Source organism: Polistes dominula, unplaced genomic scaffold (genome assembly GCF_049000335.1).
Source record: "Polistes dominula isolate Pdom_NZ unplaced genomic scaffold, Pdom_raw_medaka contig_31, whole genome shotgun sequence".
NCBI classification, from domain to species: Eukaryota; Metazoa; Arthropoda; class Insecta; order Hymenoptera; family Vespidae; genus Polistes; species Polistes dominula.
Genome location: NW_028300925.1, coordinates 8027997 through 8051753, shown reverse-complemented (window position 1 = coordinate 8051753; position 23757 = coordinate 8027997). Strand labels below are relative to the sequence as shown.

At 34.1% G+C, this 23757-nt stretch overlaps 1 protein-coding gene and 1 long non-coding RNA gene across 3 annotated transcripts in view; both read right to left on the bottom strand.

Annotated features, from left to right (window-relative positions):
• stet (stem cell tumor) overlaps nt 1-23757 on the bottom strand; it is a 341302-nt gene that overhangs the window by 177937 nt on the left and 139608 nt on the right. The window lies entirely within an intron of this gene.
• On the bottom strand, nt 16215-20550 carry LOC149033020 (uncharacterized). The gene is made up of 3 exons (XR_016176122.1): nt 19803-20550; nt 19383-19576; nt 16215-16328 (listed from the first exon to the last, which is right to left on the bottom strand). It is a non-coding gene; the product is annotated as an uncharacterized LOC149033020 (long non-coding RNA).

The following is a 23757-nucleotide window of genomic DNA, read 5'->3' as shown; positions in this document are numbered from 1 at the left end:
GAAAGGAGGTCGAGCGACAAAAGGTCGAAGGGTAATACGTCAGGTCAATGGAGGAGAGAAGAAGATCCAAGGGGAAGTGGGGTTGGGTGGGGTATTAGTCGTAAGGGGGAAGAAACGAAGCTCGTTGGAGATGGGTTATGATGGTGCGATCGGTGCCGAGTAAAGGGAGAAGAGGGAGGTTAAGGACGAGAGAGAAAGAGAGAGAGAGAGAGAGGGATGTTCAGGGAAAAACTAATTTCCCGGGAAGCCTTTAGGTGCACGATGCCGTATTAAAAGCCCGGAGGGCCCGTGCGCCCTTTCGGGCAAGAGTCAGCAAAACCTTTTCGGTGATTCGTTCCACCGTCAAGCAGCTCGTTTTATTCTTTCTCTTTCTTCTTCCTTCTTCTCTTCTTCTTCTCCTCTTCTTCTTCTTTCAGTTTCTCCAAAAGAGCAAGAGGATTCTACTAGCCCCAACTATAATTTATACTCTTTCATATTCAAGCAACCCCCGTTAGGAGTTACGGCCACGTAAATCGGCTTGCATCGCGACCTAGCTGCGCCTAACTCCGTCGGAATGGCACAGAGGAATTTCGCTCGGTTTCCGCCTATTCTTTCATTTTTATTATTTTTCCCGGAGTTCTATACGTCCTCGACGGGAATATTAGATTGTACGAGATAAATAAAGTGAATTCCGTAAGAAATAAAGAACGAGATAAAAATGAAGGAATAAAGATATATATATATATAATAATAATAAAAGATGAATTTTGAATTTTTAATTGATGAAAAAAACCAGATGGGAATCTATTCCCGAGATTGCATATTTTATTTGATTGTCTAATCTCACTTGTTCGGGGTTTGCTGCTAGTCGTTTTTTATCGATCGATGAAACGAGAGAAACGAGAAGGGATAAGGTTAAAGGTAACACAGATGGAGTCAAGGAATTCAAAAGCAGTGTATGCGGAAACGGAAGGACGAGATCCTTCAGGCAAGATAGAGATACATACATTCGTGCTTTACACGGTTTTGCAAGAAGGGCAGAAATGGTAAAACAAGCTTGACGTCCGTGTTGGGGTACCGTCTCCGTTCCTTTCCGTTCTGTTCCGCTCATGTGGTCGGCACGCCACGAAATTGCGGTAATTTCGTTAGCCGTGCAAACGACGTAATGAAATAAAACAACACGAGGATACACCTTGTATATACCGTAATTGTACGATTTTAATAGCTACCTGCTAACGGAAGGAAGGACCCTCTTTTTTTATCTTGCACTGTATAAGAGCTTATTCGATACTCGGCGTATTGTTTCTCATCTACTCTTTTTTTTTATTTTTTATTTTGTTTTTAGATACTTCTGCGAAATTATTTATATGTTTTTATCACGTTTGATGTATTAATTATTAAAGATATATCGAATAATAAAACAATTTATTTCTACCTGGTTATACCTTAAACGTTTAACGCGAACTTTATACTTTAACAAATATCATAGATTTTATACGACAATATAATTTTAATTTAATTCTAATTTTTTATTTCTTAAGTAATATGAAAATTCCTTCATTTTATTTGGGGGGGGGGGGTCAAAGCTCAACTTTTCAACCTATTTTCTTAAAATTAAACGAAACAAATAATAACATGGAATGTAATATTTATATATACCTATAAATAAAAAATGAATTCAATATACAAAAGGTTAGATAAATAAAGATGTTTATCACGGTCTCGAAGGAAGCTTGAAGTGAATTGGTTTCGCGATATGCACGAACGACGACGTTCGAATCGGTTCGGGTTTAAAGTTTCCCTTCATGCGAAATAGCGTTTAGCATGAAAGAAAATGAAAAAGAAGAAAAAAATTGAAAAAGGATAGAAAGAGGGCCGCGACGTGATAAATAAGTCCGCGGATATTGTGTTTCGCTTCTGACCTTTAAGGAAACTCAATCCCCTACTCCACCCCCTTAACCGAGTTGCTAGCGGAACCCCCACATGGAGTTTCAATAACGCTCGCGGCATAAACTCAGTTTAGCATAAAGTATTTCGGCGCTTGCTTGCGGAACAAACCCCCTACCCATCCCCTCTTTGAACCATCCTTTCTCTCTCTTTCTTTTTCTCATGATTCTATTTTCTGTTCTCTTTACTTACACTTCACTCTATTTCGTTGTACAACGTACCTTCTTTCCAACCACGTAAATGTTTTTTCCTCCTCTACTTCTATCTCTCTCTCTCTCTCTCTCTCTCTCTCTTCTCTTTTTACTCTTTTTTTCTCTTTATTTATCTCTCTTATAAACAGTAAAGCATCCGTGAGAACAATTTAGCCGAGTCAATTCGTAAAGCACGTACTTAATAAAAATAAAATATCGAGATTCGTTCAAGTTTCAAGAAATTAAATCTAATCTTTGATCGGTCTATTATAGTCAATCGTATTTTAAGTAAATTAGTGATATTTCTGTTCATATAATTAATTTTTCTTTTTTTTTTTTTTATATTAAAACACACGAGAATGTATTTTTATCCAATAGATTTGGTCGATATAATCTTGTTAGTGTTTAATGTTAGAATTTAATAATATCTCAGTAAGTTTTAATCTTTTTTTTCTATTTTTTATTTTTTATTTTTTAAACGTTGGGTACTTTAAGTTTTTTCTCGATATAATAGTCTCTTTTACGATTCAATCTATTAAAGTTAATTTTTTGGGAGTTTTTTTCCTATATTTTTGTTACTTCGTATAAATTTTTAAATTATCATTATACATAAATTGTTAATGGTAGAAAACTTTTTCTATTAGTTAGATTTACCTTTTGCTAAAGTTAAAAATACTTTTTCTATTTTTTTCTATTTTTCGATTCGTTGAAAAATATAAGAAAAAATTAAATTTTCAACAAATTCAAACGATTAAAATTTCGTATGATGATAGATATTATATGAATTGAAAAAAAAAAAATAAAAGAAATAAAAAAAATAAGATAATTTTTTTTTGTCGCATATACTCGTACCTTGTCCACCACTAATTCTATTTTTGTTGTAACACTCCGTCTGTTTTTTTTTTCATTTTATTTTTTTTTTCAAAGAAGGTCGGTCAACGTTAAAAGATAGTCACGGGAGAATGATTTTTCGACGAGCGCATAAATTTTGACCAGTAGACCAATGTTATTTACGACGACGTGTCGAAGACTTCTTACGAGAGTTCGTTGCGGTCGTATCGTTTTTTTATTTTTATCGTTTTTTTTTTAACCAGTCAAACTAAAGTTTATTAAAGATTATTCGATTATTGTTGTCTCTTTTTAAGTTTATTATTCGTTTTCGTTTCTCTTATCCATCTCGAACGATTTTTTTAAAATACACGAATACAGAAAAACAAAATACATACTTTGACTTGTAACAAAAATAAATTTAATAAGAACGATAATAATAAAAAAAAAAAAAAATATAAAATAGGATTTTCATGCGTCCTTGGGTTACCACCTACCTATCTACTTGTCTACCTATCTATGATGAAAGAAAATTCCTAGGAAAATCTGTCCCGACATGAGCGTATGCGAATTCGTGACGTTAAGAAGGAAGATAGTCGAGAGAAGAAACCTTCGAGATAGATAGAAATATATATGTAGAGGGTAAAGGGTGGTTGAAAATAGGGGAAGTTAGAAAAAGAAAAAGAAGAGGAAGAGGAGGAGGGTACACATCTTCCGGCTCACAACTGCCTGGGAATTTCTTTTCTGCATCGGGAAAGGTGGTGGTGGGTTTCCTTTTCGAAGCCAATGCCGGATTCGCAAGCTCGAAATTCCGTTTCACAGTCACGCGCCGAATTTATCTCCTCCCTCGCAAACCCAACCCTCCCCCCTCAGCCCTTCCTATTCCTCCTCCTATTTCTTTTTATCCTCTTCGCTCGTTACCGTTAAGCTCGGTGGTCGAAAGGAAAGAAAGAAAGAGAATAAAAGTCGAACGTACGAAAATAAGGAGAAGAAGAAGAAGAAAAAAAAGATAACGATTGATCTTTGATGGAAGGAAAATAAAATCGATTGGAATCGTTTTCGTTTCCTTTTTTTTTAACCCTTCCCACATCCCCTTTTCCAATTCTACTATTTACTATTAAGCTAAAATTGATAATATTATTATTTTTAACTATAGACAGTTAATTTTGTCCATTAAATTGTCTAATACGTATACGAATACGATGTTTTGTTTAATAAAAAAAAGTTAAATAACTAATTATAAAAAAATAAAAGAAAACTTATAAAATGTTGTAGACGAATTTTTTGGAGCGTGTTTTAAATGTTCGTAGTATGATTTTACGGTTGAACGCAAGTTTTACAAAATATTCAAGATCTAATCGAAAGAACGAACGAACGAACGAACGTACGAACGAACGAACTAACGCGAGGGTGGTGATATAAAAAGGGTAGGAGAAAAGAGGGTAGGGTGGTAAATGGAGGTGGAATAGAAGAGGGTTCGTGAAAAATGCAATGCTATCGAGAGGAGAAAAACGAATGTGCGTTCGTGCAGAACACGTTAGAGACGAATGTACGAGCGTGTGTTGAGCGTGCCTACACTTTTGTTCTCTCTCTTTTTCTATCCGAACTCACCCTCACCCCCTTCCCTCCCGTTTCTCGCGTATAAAGCTACGTGTAGATACAACGAACGGTGTGCTAGCTCAATGTAGAAATCGATCGTGAAACTGCGATATGCTTTTGGAAAAGCGAAGCGAATGATAAATCGTCAAGGATTTCTCTTAGCCATTTTGTGTTACCAAAGCGTTTATTTGAAAGAGGGAATGAGAAGAAAACAGAGAAGAAAAAGATAAAATGAAATAGTATAGTAGATGGATAGATGGATAGATAGATAGATAGATAGATAGATAAAGGTATATGACGCGCAAAATCAGTGCGTTTCTAACGTTAAGAAAAACTAAATGCTTTTGCTTTCGAGTTAAAGTGATACTTTATTTTTTTTTTTCATGATTTACGAGTAACGATACCTACCAAAAGTTCGATAGATCGATAGTGTAGTATCGATAATGGAAATCGTTGCTTACTAACTCTTACGGATGACCTGAACGAGATATTACAGGTGTGTTTTTTTTCTTGTTACCATCGGTAGCATTTTTGTATGAACTAAAATGAATTATTTGGAACTATACGATTATTTTCAACCACCTCCCACCCCTATTCTTTTTATTTTCGTTATCGACACTGTACTTGTTTAAAACACCTTTACTCGTTATTTTATTAATAAACCTTTTAATCTATAAATTCTCATATATATGATAATTACATCTAATATGAAAACTACCCTGATTTTCAAATCATAATAACAAAAATATAGTCCAAAATATGTCATCTAATATAAAACAACTGTCAAACACAATAATGCATCATTTCAAATGACTGGATTTTCCCAAAATATCACAAATGTTAATAATATCATTTTAATCTGTAAAGAAACGAAATATTTCCACATACACATATCTTTTTCCCTGTTTATTGTTTAATGTAACAGAAATCAAATATTATCTATACGCGAATGATAGATAACAGAATATTGAGAATTAAAAATTATTAAAAATCATTAAAAATAAAAATGTTCACTTGCCAAGATATTAGCAATGAACTGTTTCATACTGCGTAAACATATTTTAACCCAACAGTTAGAAAAGTATGTTATAGACAAACAAAAAAAGAAGAAAAAATGTACGAAAATTGATGAAAAAGATTTTTCTCTTTTATACTTTCCCCCTCCTCCACCTTCTTTCGCTATAAGTTCGAACGTTCGTGTAAATTCGTAAAATTCACGTTGCAGGTGCATCCAGTAATAAAAGGATAGTTGAAGGTAGTCGATGTGAGAGCAAAGGAGTGGGAATGGGAAGGAGAAAGAGAAGAATGATAGGGGGGGAAGAGAGTGAGGGTAAGAGTAAAGGGTAAGGAAACGTAAAGTTTTCGGGCAGGTTCGTCGAAGGTTGCCGTGGTAAGGTAAGTAACGAACCGTGAGTAACTAACGGCCGTAAAAGCAGGAAAACCAGCGTACGACCCTACTAGCTCGTAAACCGCTGGCACGTGCTTCTCCTCTCTTCACTTCTCTTCTCTTCTCACGATCACGATCACGCTCACGCTCATACTCATACTCATACTCACGTTCATGCTCACGCTCCTCGCGTCCTCGTCTCGAGGATCTTTCCAAACGAGTTTAACGTGCAGGACGACGCGTGGTGGTGGTGCTCTAGTCTGGTGTAACAGTTCCTGGCTTAAACCACCTACCCACATACATACAATACCGACCAAAAGTTTCAAATCCCTGTTTTAGATAAATTTCTACAAAGTATATTTATAGAAAATAAGAAGAAGAAGAAGAAGGAGAACAAAAATAGGAATGAATTATATTTTGGAGTAGCCAAAGTAAATTTAACATTTTTTATATTTTATGTTATTTGGTTTTTTAGATCAAAAAATGAAAAATATTTTTCTGTCAATTATCCTCTTTGTAATCTAAATTATATTTATTTTTAATGTCTACCCGATGTATAATATATATATTTTTTTTCTTGTAGAAGTTGTCAAAAATGTTTCACAGTAAAAAAGCATTGTCTTAAATTAGAAATTGTACGAGACAGTTGCAAATATAAGTTAATAGGGTGAGATCACTTAAAACATCATTTAACTTGTTAATATTTATAATTAATCGTTATATTTTGTTTTCGCAAAAATCGATAAAGGATTTTCAACTTTTTGGTCGGTAGTGTACATACATATATATATATTTAAGAAAGGGCAGACTACAACGACATCAAGGTACTTAGCAACACACTCACACCCTTTAACATTCTTTTCTACTTTGCTATAAAACTTTCACAGCGATATAACAAGATACTTTCGTTGGATAGCTGATTGCATTCGGAGATTAATCGTTTTCGAAAAGACAGCTTGGCGATAAGACATAGATAAGAGTGATAGATAATATAAGTAAAAAAAAAAGAAGGAAAAAAATAAAGAAAGAAAAAGACAGATAGTGGATAAGGGTAAGGTATTAACGGGGGTTGAAGAGTAGAAGTTTAATACGAGACATAAACCTTGTCCGATATCCTGTTTATTGAACGCTGTAATGTGTAAGGGTAGGTTGAGGCAGATAGTTTGTGGGGGGAGAAGGGTAGCAAGAAAAAGAGAAGAGGAGTAAAAGCTTCGAGTCTGGTTCAATCACGCGGAAGTTTACTCGACGATAATTAAGCGAACGAGTCATCTTCCTAGAAGGTTCAACGATATCTAAACGAAAGTGCCGTTGAGTTATCTTGAAAATTGCTTCTCCCCCCTTTTCTTTGAAATACGAACAAATCGAGATATCGATAAAATTATTAGATTCGAGTAAACCTTATCGATCAAAAAAGTGGTAGAAACGTTGGGTCCGACAGAAGTCTAAGATATAAAAGAAAAAATGAAGTAGAAGAAGAAGAAGAAGAAAAATGATGATAAAGATAAATTTAAAGAATGATGAAAAGAAACGCATAATAAGGTTATCCTTTAATTTATGTTGGTCGAATTTGAACATGACCTCGTTCGTACTAAGCGAATTTTCTACTTTTTTTTTCTTTTCTTCAATTCTATCTATCTTTTACTTCTTCTTCTTCTTCTTATTTTCCATCTCTTTCTCCATTCGGTTAGCTATTTTCCAAGAGCTTCGATCTATTCAATCTCGATGCAAAGGCGATCTCACGTGCAGTAATAGCTTGTCAGCCGCACCGAGCTTGCAGCTGATAAACGGTAGCCTCCTCCCTGGGCAATCCTTTTTTAAGGTTCTCTGCTACGAATGCGTTTCACCTTTTCCTTATTCCTTCTTCTTCTTCTTCTTTTTCCTATTCCTATTTTTTTTTTTTTCTTTGGTCCTTTAACTTTCGTATTCAGTAGTAGTTCTTACGCAAGCTTTTGGTGTGTAACAAATTATTCTCGATTATATTCTACCTGATTCGGATTAACTTTAATTTTACCAACCTTACGAACAATTTTGATCACCCCCTCCCCCCTATGAAAGCTCCCTTTCTTTATTTTCCTATATATAATTTGCATTTTATTGAAAAATTAATGTTCTTTTTTTTTGAGGGTTTTTTTCGGTTCTTTTTTGATTTCGTTGTTCAACATTTTTTTATTCACCGTTGCTGTGAAATATTGGATACCTTAGTAAATATTTGAACGTTCGAGGGCATAACGCGATGCATCGTTTATTTACAACATGCCGATCTCGCTCGGTTTTCCTCGCTGGTTGGATTTTTTTTTTCTTCTATTTTTTTTCTCTTTTTTTTTATATCTCACAAAAATATATGACTATTTATTTCGCATTTACTTCTCCAAAAAATCGATATTGCAATCGTAATAGAGTATATACGTATCACGAATTCGATATTATTTAAATAAAAAAAAAACATGTATTCATTGATTTGTGGAATGTGCACGATTTTTGGTTTAGAGAGAAATATTAAATATTTGTTTGTTTTGTTTTTTAATACATATATCATCGATTTACTTATATTAATAGTTCATAAAACGTTTCAATTGGATTCAAAATGTCCTCTATCATTCCGATCCATACTCTCAATTTTTTTTTTTCTATTCTCATTCTATTTTTTTCATTTCGTTCCCTTTCTCGCGTAGGACGGCATAGACCATTGAAAATTTCGTCTCACGTACGGGGTCGTAGCCGAAAATAAATTTAAACGACCCGTAGAGAGGACCAAGAGTAAGAATGAGAAAAAAAGATAGATTGAGAGAATGAGAGAGAGAAAGAAAGAGAGAGAGAGGACAGAGACAAGACAGAGCCGACTCGCGAGACCAATATTCCCGATAGCACCAGGGTAAGATGGACGTTTTCTCATTTCCGAGGAGCCGACCCTTTGGCCAGATTCTCGTGACCATCCATCGTTTGTCTTCCGTGAGAGATGTCATCCTCGAAAATAAAGAGAAAGGGAGAGAGAAAGAGTGAGAGAAAGGAAAGGTCTCTGGCAGAATGGAACCACGGTACGACGTTAACGGCGATTATATCTCCATTATGTTCGACAATTTTTAGAAAAATGAACGAACATGAGGTTGCACGTTTATTCCTTCTCTCTCACTCTCCCTCACTTTCTTTTTCTCTTTGTTTTTTTCTCTATTCGTGATTCGATGTAATCTGGTAGGATGGATTTTGTATGTAATGAGAAATATAAAAACTTTGATCAAACTATAATAATATTATAATAACTATAATATTATATATATATTATAATAATTGATATATATTAAATTTATTATAATATTTAATATAATATTATAAATATTTAAATATTATGTATTATTTAATATTTAATATTAAATGCAATATACTTTAAATGCATCGATATATATATATATATATAATGATTTAATATCACGTTTGCGAAATATACTTTAAATGCATCGAGATATTCGATTAGCTCTGGCATAATAATCGTGTAATTAACGATAGACGGTGAAGGACGTCGGTCACTTGTTGCGCCATTTATTTTACCTTAGCATTTTATTACCTGCATCGCGAGCGATCGTAGCAGTAATTGTTTAAGCGTACTTGCGGCACAGTAAACGCGGCGTACGTACGACCGACGAACTGACAAACCGACCGACTGGTATACCGGTCGGACGGTCGGTCGGATAGGTCCGCTTCCCGGCCGTCCGGTCATGTTTTATCGTAGCAATGAAACCGAATCGCCGCACGGTAGTTGCCCGGGTTAAATCGCACGATATGGAATTCCCACGGTATTTACGACTAAATTACGTGCGTACGCGGACAAAATTAAAGGAAGATAAAACGCAGTTATTGCACATTCCCCTCCCCCTACCCCTTCATAAGATATAAACTTAGCTGGATTCTTAGCTCGTTAGGTGAGAGCGTAAAAGGATATTTCCTACGTTTTCTTTTCTTTTTCTATTTTCTAATTCTTTTTTTTTCTTTGTATTCTTTGTTTCTTTTTTTTTTGTAATAAACACAAGTTAACGAATTTTTTTGTATCATTTTGTTTTAGTCAATATTTCGGCGAAATCGTTTTTGTTTATAATTATAAGAAGGTTTTTTTAAAAAATGAAACATAATTATAGTAGAAAATAAACTATTGTCGTATAAATAGATAGGACGTTAAGCTAAGTGTGTTCTGACAGTGAATAATGGAGAAACGATTCTTTATAAAATCGATTATCGACAAGGTGTCTAGATGAAAGCCATCACATTAAAACTTATAATATAATCAATTAACGAATAATTGTATTTCTTTATTACGTTGTATTTTTAAAGACACATTAATGTTTAATATTTTAAAGATCGTTGTTTTAAGTAAGAGTTGATAAGATTAAAGAAAAATGAGAATGACGTGGACGAATAATGTGTATAGATAAAAAATATTTAAATATATATACAATATCTAGCTTCATCGCTTATTTATATATGAAAATTTATATCTTTGATAAAAAAAAAATTTATCTAATGATTTAGCATTTTATAAGAAGGCAACAACACGTAGGGGAGCTGTTACAATCGATTCGACGAAAACAAGAGAAATATCGTGTTTCGGTTAGAGTGAGAAAAATGACGACCAACGACCAACGACCAACGACCAACGAGTACGGTGACTTAAAGGGTCTTAAGTGAATTAGAACAAGACAGAAAAAAAGAGGGTGTATGTATATGTGTATGTAAGTGTAAATATATGTGGAGTTAGGTTGGACGTGCTTGCATAATCCGTTGTCGCGGAAGACCCACAAGATCAGTGGCAAAAATCCCTCCTATAGTAACAGTCCTCGCTTTTCAAGACCCTCGAAGTCAGCCACGCGTCCATCGAAAGCGATGAATTGCGTTACCCCTGACGGCCTAATATGTACGACACGAGGGGCCAAAAGCTAGGGGTTATTTACTTCACTAAATTCCATTCGGAATATTCCCGAAAATACTTTCACCCGATGTTATCTCATTCCGTTAAATCGATACGCGTTATTAATTACCTCGACTTTCAAATCAAACGGAATTAACTAAAGGAAAATCGATTTTTCACACTTGGAGATTGAATTTGGTTTTTGTTTTTTCTATACGTTAAATATACTTTGGAAATATCCAACGTAATTACGTTGATTTTTTTTTTCTTCTTGAACAAAAATATATTTTTTTAATGACATTTTATTAAAACATTCGATAATCATTATATAACCGTATAAAAATCATTAGAAATTAAGTATTAGATGTTGCAATGTGCTTTGATGTTTCATGTATGTATAATAATGTATATATTATGATTCGCGATTACTCGAGTCTCGTGTGTTTCATGTCAGCTGAAATTGTCGGTTTTAATTAACTCACATCACAGTCGGAAATATTATTTAAAGATATTTCGTAATAATTATTAGTGGCACGACACAACAAGGCCGTATATCTCATCGAATACGCGTTGAAGGCTCTTCAAAAGGACAATGAATTTCACAACGCGGTGAGATTTACTGGCGAGTTACAAAAGTCTCATACGCATACGGACACACACACATATACATATATATATATATATATATAAGCGTTATAGTTTTCGATAGGCTCACCTATATCCACGCATACACGGCTCATTGTCCAGCCATTCACCCGGGCCGGTTATCGTCCGCCATCATAGCCGCAACGCCAATCCCCGTGTTGCTTGTGGCAGTACGTGACAAAAGGAGGTTAATGTGGTCGCCAGGGCAATCACACGATTAATTTGCCAGCAACTTTTCATCGCGATAATTATCTCGAATTAATTTTCCCCAAAAAGCATTTAAAGCGTCGCGATACGCCATGGCCAATGAACGAAAACTAGAAACGGCCCGTAGTAAAGGGAGCGGAAAAAGGACCAAGGAGTAGGGGAAACTCGATATACTCTCGTTTATATCCCTAAACACCAATCCTACCCTATCCAACCCTACACCACCCTCCTAACTCCCAACTCCCAACACGTTTCCACCTTCCACTCCCCCATCTGCGAGCTTTGCTATCCCACACGAGCTTTTTACGCGTATTAACCCTCGTAATTTCGCCAAATGCTTCGTGGTTTGTCGTGGAATCTTGCCTGGCAACGTGTTACACTGTTTTCTCTCTCTTTTGTTCAACAGAAACCTCACAGACCCGACACATTTTTTTTTTATTTCAACAACTACCCTTACTCCTGTTCCTTTAATTTCGCTTTACACGAAACGATATCAACTAACGTGTTAAAACAAACAAATTCTCATTCCTATTTCTTTTTTTTCTCCCCAAACTAACTAATCTGAAAAATCCAAACTATGCGAATGAAAAAAAAAAAACTAGGACGATATTATTTGAATGGTCAAGAGAAAAAAAAAAGAAAAAGTAAAGAAACACTTAACGGTAGGATAACTGTTGACATCAAAGAGACACCTTTTTTTCCACTATGCTGAAAATAAATTAATCGTCGACAGGAATTGATCGATTAGGCAGATGGAAACATTTAAATAATAAAAAAATCTTTCTTTTTTGATTTAAAAAAAAAAAAGAAAAAGATAAGACAACTGCTAAGAGGAATTCGAACGGTTGCGACGAAAAACTGATGCTTTGGGTTCTTTTAACGCGGCGTTCAAGGTGTTGAGAATAAAAAAAAAAAATAAAAAATAAAAAAAATACGCGGTTTTGCTCTGGTATATACGAGGAGACACGACGACGTTACGAGACGAAGGAAAATGAAGAAAGAGGGAAAGAAAGTTAAACGGGGTGAAGAAGTGGAGGAGGAGGAGGAGGAGGAGGAGGAGGAGGAGGAGGAGGAGGAGGAGAAAAGAGCAATGTACCTTTGGCCACGCGTTTCTCGTTTTTCTGCGGCCAGACGTAATAAATAAATAAATGCCTAGCTAAACCCTTTTAACTCGGCACCAGTTCTGTCCCTCGGCGCCTTGTATCTCTTTCTCTCTCTCTCTCTCTCTTCTTGCTCCTTTTTGTCAACTCCTCTCTCGAGAGAGAACGCACGTACATATACGACAACATCGTGTTTCGACTCCCCTATCTATTTATACCCCAAAGCCCATTGATCGGGTCCTCTTCTTTCGCATTCTACTTTGGAAGATCGTATCTTCTATCTTCTTCTTACAAAGAAAATGAAAGAAAGAAAGAGAGAAAGAGAGAGAGAGAGAGATTGTCAAAAATAAAATAAAAATATAAAAGAAAAGTTAGAGACAAAGTTCAACAAAATTTCTTCTTTCATTTATTAAATTATAGTTGAAATTCGTGAAAATACACAAAAGAAATCGAATGATAGTTATTAAAATGTAAATATTTCATTTATTACCGAAGGGAGGTGGATGGGAGGGTGTTACCCTGTCTTGTTATTATTCCGTAGTCGGTGTTAGAGGTAAAGGGACGAAATATATAGTCGAATAAAAATGAGACCACCCGATCGTGGATAGAAACAAAGCGTCTCATTTCCAAGCAACCGATAGAATTCATCGTTTCCATATTCCGGACGCATCGTTCGAATTATTCCGACGATGAAATAAATGCGAAGGATCCTGTTCGATTATTCAAACCCGAAGTCGTTTCCTCTAGTCGAGTCGTCTTCTTCTTCTTCTTCTTCTTCTTCGTATTATGAATCGCGAGAAGTGTCTTTATAGGTTCTATGTGTGTGTGTATATGTGTGTGGTAGTTTGTTCTATACGTGTATACGTAAGGAAAGAGTCGTTCGAAATGGACGGACTTCCTTTACTCCTTTTCTTCCTTCCTTCCAGAAGCATTTTAAAGGTCTAAGCAATGAATTCCGATGATCCAACGGTGTGGTGTCAGGATATTTGGATCTCACGGCACGTACTACTACGAGGGAAGAGTATTCTCGTCGAGAAACTATAGAGGTAAAACGAGCATGCACAAGATAGAGATGAAAAGAGATTCCTTGCTTTATCCATCAACCAAATGCAATTCGATATATATATATATATAGTATATATAATATAAATGACAATTTTTTAAAGGTAATTCCAAATTTTGTCAATTACTCTTATTACGATGATACTATTTAAATGTAACCAAAAAATCTTCGTATTTGTGATGATTGAGAAAAACAAATTATTAAAAATGATTGATGATATATAATTTATCAAATATTCTTATATTTAATATGCATTCCCGCCGGATGATTAAAATCAAACAACGATGAGTATGACACGTTTGTTATAAATATAGAATATATGTGAGAAGGTGTTCATAAAAAATAGTAACTAAACTAAAAATACTTTTTGGTTACTTCTAATAATTTATAATAATTATACGTAATAAGCTAATTATCTAATCTATTCAATCTCGAGAAGTAAAACGTTAAATCGTTAAATTTAAGAAAAAAAATTTCTTTTTTTTCCAAATTCATTAAATGATGATATCTCGTTAAAATCGATCAAAGTTTCGCGCTTAGCGTGGCAAGAAATCAGAAATGAAGAAGATACCGTGGTGGCTCTGTCACTACGGAATGTTAAACCTCATCAGCATTACTATCCATTATCTCCTTCATTAAGGGAACTTACTCTCTTTTCTCCTACACCCAATCCCTTTCCTTTATTCTCTTCTCTTTCTCTCTCTCTCTCTCTCTCTTTTTCTCTCTCTTTTGCTTTTCCTTATTTTCTGTCCTCTTCGTACCACAGAACAAATACGCTGCGGAATATCCACGGCGTAGAATTAAATGAGGCGAGCTTGCAACCCCCGTTGTTGTGTATATATCTGCGGTATACCAACTAGTAGAAAGAAAAAGTACCGAAGGGAAAGAGAGAGAGAGCAAGAGAAAGAGAAAACACGTAGGAGGAGATGCGAATCATAATGGAGCGTAGGAAGGAAGGAAGAAGAGTAGAGTAAGAGAAAGAGAGAGAGAGAGAGAGAGAGAGAGAGTAAGAGAAGAGGAGTTGGTAAAGAGAAAGGAAGATGGAGTTAAAGAGGGAGAAGAGGAGGACTAAGATCGAGGTAGACAGGTTCCGTGGTGTTAGGTAGATTTTCGGTATTATAAATGTCAGGCATTTAATAGGGCAGACTACCGCAATGCCACATATTACGAGAAAGCGCGGTCTACGGTGTGCACACCGGTACCCCGTTCGTTCATATATATATAGAGCTTGAATTAGGTGTTCTCTTTGCTAAACTATCTCGGCTTTTGGTTGATGCTTCACGTTTCGGCTACTTTGAGAAAGTCCCTTGTCCGAGACGATACTGTGAGATAAGATAAGAAAAAATAAGATTAAAATAAATCGGTAAAATTGATCACATACTAAAAACTTTTCAAACCGATTAGCATGTATTGTATATTTAAAAAATAATGTTTGTTATTTAAAAAACAATATTGATAAAATGTTAATAACATATTTTTTTAAATATAATTATATTCTATTAAACATTAATTTTAAAATAACTAATTTTAATTAAAATATATTAATACAATATTTTTAAAAATTAATATAATTTTTTTAACTATATATATATAGTATTATAATTATATATTATTTATTTGATCATATTATAAAATTAATACAATTAAATTAATTTTATAATATAATTTTCTTTTTCTTTCGTAAAAGAGTATTATTGTGTCTATTATATTTAATAGATTTATGAAATAAAATCGAATGGAAGAATAATGGCGCGATATAAAAAAAATATTAAAGAATTGAATTTAATCAATGAATTACGTAAAAGAACCGCTAATTATTGCAAGTTTTGTTCTAAGCAAAAGGTCTTGAATTAATCGTGGATAACTACTCGAGAGAGGAGCAATCACGATGGCAGATGGTCCGCTGTACTTCGGCAAGCTGCTTGAAGAACGATCGCTGGTATAATCGCTCTCTCTCTCTACCTCTCTTTCTCTCTTCCTCATCGAATCTCTCACTCCAACTTTGGTAAAACTTTCCACCAACTTCTGCCAAAGTTATAATCGAAGTCAGCTTAATAGAGTTCGACGATGGAAACCAATAATTAGGACATCGTTCGTTGATACTCCATCGTCGTCCTCTTAACCGAGTGGAAACCGAGCAAGTAAATATTCGATAGCAAAATCTTTCTCTCTCTATTTGCATTTATTTCTACAGCCTTTTGTAAATAGTTTGTTTTTTAATCTATAAGTAGATATACACCGAATGATATGATAAGAATTGTTATTGAAAATATTAACTTGGATGAAAAGTTTTATCAATGTTCTTAATAAATTTTACACATACGATATTTGTAATAAATAATAACGAGTTAATACGTTAGATTATGAGATATCCTTTAAATAATTGTTAATTATTCGATGGAAGTGTCTAGTGTTGTTTACAAGTACGGAATATACGTTCGGAGCACCGTCCTCTTAGAAATCCACCTTGAGACTGGCACGTTGTCATCTACGAAAATACATTTATTCAATGTTGTTTATATGACTGTCCAAACATTATGTATGTGAATGTAATGAAACGGTAATAATATTCCTAATAAAGAGTATTTTTTTAACATTATAACGTTCTTATTTTAATATCTTTTTCATTCTAATGTAATTATTTTATCACTCATGCGCAGTGATGACTTCGAGGATAAAATTTTCATCTAATAAAAGGAGCATTTCACGTGAAGCGGACAACGAAAAAAATGTGAGGTCGTGGATTTTGTTCATAATTAGCTTGATTGTACTTCTATGGGACCTCAATAATTGTACATGATTATTTTTTTTTGTTTTACTTTAGTTACCAATTTATGGGGCTTCAAAGAATTGACAAAATATGTGGAATAGATTTTTCGAATACTATTAAAAGAATCAATCTAATAGATTATATAAGAAATAAATCGTGTTTATTAGAGAATATAAATTAATTTTCTTGGAAGTAAATAAAAATTTGAAATTGAACCTTCTTTCGTCTAGTAAACCGAAAGTTAAAAAAATTAAAAATGTGAATTTATTAAACTTCGCATATTTTTATTTTTTTTTATTTTTACCTTAAAAAATAGCTTGTTGTGTAGAAATATTATGCATTATGAACATAGTCATAAATAATAGATGGATATATATATATATATATATATTCGCTATTGACAAAAGTTATGACGAATTTGAAACTCGTCGAAGAGATTGTTTGGTATTACGTTTTAAAAGAATGTCACGATCATTATCGTCGTGTATTTGATCGATTGAATTTTTTCATTTTCGTTTTGAATATATCCCGTGAGATTTGTTTGAAACGAATGAAAAAAAAGACTATACAATGACGAGGAAGGAAAGAGGGAGACAAGTCGATATATCTCTAACGCGATCGGATTTGATACATCGTATCGAACAATTCTACACGATGGTTATACCAAACGTTTACATTGCTTTTTCCGTTTTAATTATTATCAAGTAAGATAATATCTTTTGCACGACGATCTTTAACAAAAAAAAAAAATAGGATTACATTTGGTTAAACGAAGAAGAAGAGAAGGAATATACGTAACTTAATGAATTGTTTTTGTATTTATTAATTTTTTTAATTACTATTTGATTTTTGTTTTTTTGTTTTTTTTCTTTTATTATTATTATCATTATCAATTTCTCTTTTTTCGACCGGAGGTGGAAACGCCTCGCGAAAGTTATTAATGTTCTACGATATAATCACCTGTCGAGTACGCAGAAATATCGAGAATATTTTCGTGCCGCTTTTACCGCCTGGCAATATTCCATTGTATCACGCTAAAAATTCTCCTTTCAATTTTATACCAACGATCATGTGGTTCGATATTTTTCCTTTTTCTTGTGTTTTCCACGTGTGTCTGTATTTTTTTTTCCTCACTCTCTCTCTATTTTCTTTTTTTTTTATTGCACCGATAAATACGATCGTTAATCTTTCAAATTGTCACAGCTCACAAACGAATAGATTGTAGTAGTATGTAGGAGTAGGTAGATGTACCTGAACTGTAGGTACTACACTATCTCACTTATCCCTTGAGTACGTGGATATCTACATTAAAATATGTATATATGTATATATACAGGGTATTTAAAAATACATGAACATAACTTCAGGTTTCAGTACGTTACAATAAAAGTTTGTAGGATTGTATTGGCATTGTATGATTTTATTTTCGAATTATTCCTACTTTTATTTTCCAGTAATTCGTCAAAATTTACACCAGGAAAATATTCCGAGGAAACTCACGAGAATTGTGCATCGAGGCTGAAGTTGGCAACTTTGAAGGGTTTCTACAAAAATCATGTAACAACACGTAAAATACAGAAATGTTTTTATTTCGAAAACGAAGTCATATCGAATGTAACGAGATTCTATTAATTTTTATCTTTCTTATTTTAGCATAAAACAAAATCATCCCTTAAGTTATAACCAGGTAATTTTGAAACACCTTGCAGATATACACATACATTTGTAACAAGTTTGAGATGAGTCTATTTTGAATTTTAATTCATCCGACTGTAAAATATCAAACATTTCTCCGGATCGATTCACCTAATACTTATACATATGTTTACATATGTACACATATTATATATATGTGAGGGTGAGAGAAAGACGAAGAGTGCGAGTGTATGGTGTGCGTGAAAACAATTGATGAATGTGAAAGATGTGTAAGAGTATGCAGCGATATGGGTATAAGTGTGAGTGCACGCAGCGATATGAATATGAGTGTGGCTAGCAAGAAAAAAAAGCGAGCGTGCACCCCGAAGTCTCTCAAATATTCCCGAACCGGAAATCGGGAAAAGGTCTTTTGTTTAATCGATCGGGAATAGTTTGGAGATTTCGAGAATGATTGACGGAAGTGATTGGGACCATTGGTGGGGTGAATGAGTATATAAGCGCGGCGAAGAAGGCGATCTGGGCCTTCTTGATTCGGTGCGACTATTTGTGAGTGAAAGAGTGTAATACGAGTGTACTTAAGATTCCTAACTATGGTTACTTACTTTTCTTTTCTTTTCTATCTCTTTATTATTATATTAAACCTTAATAATTAAATATTTGTTCTATTATAATAAATATTTCTATTTTCAATTCAATAAATCTTACATATATGTACAACAATTGAAAACTTTCAAACAAATAAATTACAAATATCTCCCTTTTCCATCGTTGAAAAAAGATGGTTCTATTTCAAAAAAAAAAAAAAAAAGAAAAAACATAACTAGTGAACGAACGATAAAATATAATAAATGTTTTGCAGTGTTTGGTTACACGGTTCGTATTGCACTCACCCTGTAAACGAAATGAATGGGAAACTTTTAGATTTGATTACACGATATTCTATTTGATATCTCATTAATTTCTTTCTTTTTTTTTATTGTTTTTTTTTAATCTTGGAAAAAAGAAATTATATATTAAGGATAGTAATTTAACTAAAACCGAAGATCGATCAAAGATGAGAAGATGCTAGTTGAGGAATCGAATCTCGTAGGTATATATATACACATATATACGTACAATCTAATACTACGAGACAAGCACTTTCCGAGTGAATTTCCGTTGGTAAGTCGCACGCGTATCTCCTCCTCCTCCTCTTCCTCCTCCATCGTACCGGAGGCATCTCCAGGACTGAAGACAGAGGAGGCAGCGGATACAGGTAACACATGTCACGGTTCGCGTTATACTCCGTCATCCTGCTTATACGCTTTCCTCTATATACAACCAACATATTAGATATGTATGCATATATTTACACACATACACATATATACATATATATATATATATATATATATATATATATATATATATATATATTTACATATATATACGATACACACGATATATACATACAAACACACACATGAGTGTTTACCAAGACCAATATATATACCAATACATATACGTATATCTACATATATTACGTAAACACCTTACATAGTGAATAAGGTGTCGCAGTACGTGTAATCCTTGCAGCTACGCACATACACTTACGAAGACGCGTTCACGAAGGACAATAGCGCATTAACCCGTTCCTCCATGAATGTTAGGCGTGCGTGTAAGCGTGAGGTAGATGGTGAGGAGAAACCAGGAGGGGATGAAAGAGAGAGAGAGAGAGAGAGAGAGAGAGAGAGAGAGTGTAAGTAGGAGAGAGTCGGTGATTCGTAGTATGTTAAGACGGTCTCCAATGGGAGCACCCACATCCACTTACGTTCATTGTCAAGCCGAGTGCCGTTACCATTGTGTCCCTGGTCGTGTCGCACACACGCTCTGCCGCGTTTTATCTCTCCCTACCTACCTAACCCCCCACCCCCCGTAACACGTTTCCCTCGACAACTTCTCTATTTAGCTTTATCTCCATTTCTGTCTTTCATCGAGAGAGAAAGAGAAAAATAGAAGAATAAGAGAGAAAGAGAGTGAGAGGCCTTAAAGAAGGGAAGCACACCTTGCAAATCACTTCATGCAGATTATCCTTTGCAGTATGTACTATTGTGTGTTTAGACTTGGGAAGAATATCTTTATACTTCCAACAACGAATGTTCACTATTTTATTTTATTTTATTTTCTTTCTTTTTACTTTTTCTTTTTTTTTAAATATTTTTACTGATGACGTTTGGTCACGGGAACCTCTCTTACTTACAAAATTCCTACGGATAATAAACTATACTTTATAAACGATTTTTAATAAATCTAATTATTCTTTTGTTCTTATTGAAATTAAATAAAGTTGTAAAAAATAAGACAAAATAGAAAAATACACGCAGAAAAAAATAATAAGTATATTATAAAAGTTTAAAGACATGTACGGAATCCTTTTTCGTATATGAGAAGAAGAAGAAGAAGTAGAAGAAGAAAGTGAAAAAAAGTGGAACTACACGTTAGAGAATATATTCGGGGTAGAAAGTTCTAATTAATATCGACAAGATTAAAGAGGAAAAGATCGATCGTGGGAGGTAAAAGGATACCGTCCAAGATCACCAAACGATCCATCAACAGGCTGAACGCGGTCCAATTAAATTATCGGTAGAGTCGCGTTAGTTTGTGGCTTTGAAAAAAAGAAAGGAAAAAAGAAAAAAGGAAAAGAAACAAAAAGAAAGGGAAGACCTTCGATGTAAGCACCTCAACCTTTTCTCTCTCTTACCCCCGACGACTTTGTTTCTTCTCTCTCTCTCTCTCTTTTATTCTCTTTTTCGTCCATTTCATTCGGCCAATGTCTCCGCAATGCGGCTTGTCTGGAACAAAGCTCTTCCCTTCGTTCCCCCCTCCAACGAGTCTTCTTCTCCTTTCTCTCTTTCTCTGTTTCTTCCCTTTATATATCTTCTATCTCACTCTTACTATCTCTCTTTCTTTCATTCTCTATCTCTTCTCTAATACTTTGGCTGTACGATAGACTAGTAAACTGTAGTCGCGGTCTGGGAGGAGCTTTCGTGGCTACCTGTCAAGAGAAGGCACCTAATGAAAGAGCAACGGACGTCCCGTTAATGGTCTCGACTTATCCTCAAGACAATCTCCTCTCACACGTTCGCTATGTTATAGTTAACCAAAGACGCACGCGATTCTCCTTTTCCTGTCTCTCTCATTCTAACCCGAAACTTTAAATCCTACTCTCTAATTTTATACTACTTCCTTTACGTAATAATATCCAAGGTTTCAAGGTTTTTATTTTATATCCTGTCAAAGTTCAACGATTACATTATCAACGTCATCGTATATATGTGTCTGTGTGTATATGGGTGGTTACATTAAGTTTATCAAAGTTGGATACGATCGTTAGATGCTAATAGAGAAAATGATTCAACTATAAAACGAGTAATGGTCGATTTTCTTTCATTCCGACGGGTTCGAGTAGAATACGCAGAGCACGTGTTACGAAGACCTTCGTTCGCACGTGTCGCATTCGTAACTGGTGCACACGACTACAAAGTGCAAATCCTTTTGCGGTGGTAACAACACGGAACTCTGGCACCACCAGCGTGTACAACCTCTTTCTCTTTCTCTTAACACACACACACACACAACCCCAAGCAGATAGTTCGGATTCCAAGTTTACTTAACCTAAGCCAAGAACAAGTCTTCATCCTTACCAATTCCCTTACCACTTCCTTTCTGCCTGAGCAAAGACGCGTCGAACTATACATAGAATTATTTAAGATAAGTCAATTAAGTGTTGCTAGGATTTGTTCATTTAATTAACATTTTTAAATATATCATTTCTATTTCTTCTGTCTTAAAAATTTATTTTTCTTTGCTGTTTTTTTTTTTTTTGGTTACAGAATTAATTGTAAGATGCGAGATCTATTTTAGATACAAATTGAAATATTCATCTTTAAATAATATAAGGTTATTTTTAATTATTTTTACCATTGACAAGAAATATATTTACTGGAATTTTAAATGATTCATTTAATATAAAATTTTACTCATATTATAATATAATATATGTAGGTATATATCATCAAATACCTTATAGAATATATTCTATCGAGAAAGCAATGTATATGGAACATTGAACAAGTGATCCTGGGAGGAGCGTATCGAGCTGTATTGTCCAATATGTAATAGCAAATGTAGGGGTCGGACGAGTAACATAGTACGCCTTGCAGAGGCTATGAGTCTCTACCCTTGGACGAACAGCCCTTTCCCGTTTCTCATTCGAGAGCGCGCGAAACGGAAAGTTACCGAGAGTGACGAGTCCCTGGGGAAATTTCCAAGTTTCCTTTTAATGGAATTATAAAGAGAACGCGTGCGCGAACCGTAACCACGTGACAGAAACGCGCACATACACACATGTACACACACAATCGTCTACCGAAACACAGAATATGTTATAAATATATTATCTCATACACGATACGTTTCTCTTCTTAATTTTCACCAACTCGTCAAATGACTGGATTGTTTATCAACCACGAATAATAATTTAATAATATTATATATAAAAAATATGTATAATAAGATTATTAATATTAATATAATATATATATATATATATATATATATATATATATATATATATATATATATATATATATATATATAAGATTTTAAATAAACATGTTTTAATATATTTTGTTTTATTATATAATAATTATATATTTTTGTAATTATTATTTATAAAAAATATTGGATTTATTAATATATATATATATATATATATATATATATATATATATATATATATATTATTTAAAGTCAATTTGTTCGTTTTGGTTATTTGAATTTTTGTAATTTCAAAGGAACGATTTAACGAAGGAAGATTATCTCGTTTTAGAAAATGGCGAATCTTTGGCAACTAGTCCGATATAAATGTTATAACGATTGATTTTTAGCACGTAATATCTTTTGGTAAAATTCGGATATGGTCGATGAGGGACCGAAGAGGAAGATTTGCAGAAAGTAATATTAATAGCTCGATATAAAAGGGATAATCCCTGGGCGCGGGCTAAAGGAACCCTTGCTACTGCTACTGCTACTGCTGCTGCCGACTATTTGTAACGATCAATACGGGACGCGTTCCGAAAGCTCGTTTTTCAACCAAACCACCCCCTTCCCTTACGATTCGCGCATTTTTCCTCGATCTAATAATCCCGAAGCATTCGTTCGAAAAGTCACCGTAGTTGGCTAGAATCTCTACACACTACTCCAACGGTATCTAATAGTAACGTAGGCATTAAAAAGAATCAAAACTTTCAAAAGAGACCCTTTCGAATGTCGAATGTCGACTTTTCAACAACTACCCTCCTCCCCCCTTACTAGGACTTTCCTACAAGAAATCAATTCGACGAACGAATTCAACTTACTCGTTTTTTTTTCTTTTTTGCGAATCAATCGGCTAAATTTTTTTTCTTTTATCATCGAGATGACAACGTTTTATTTTTTTTTTTGTTATCAG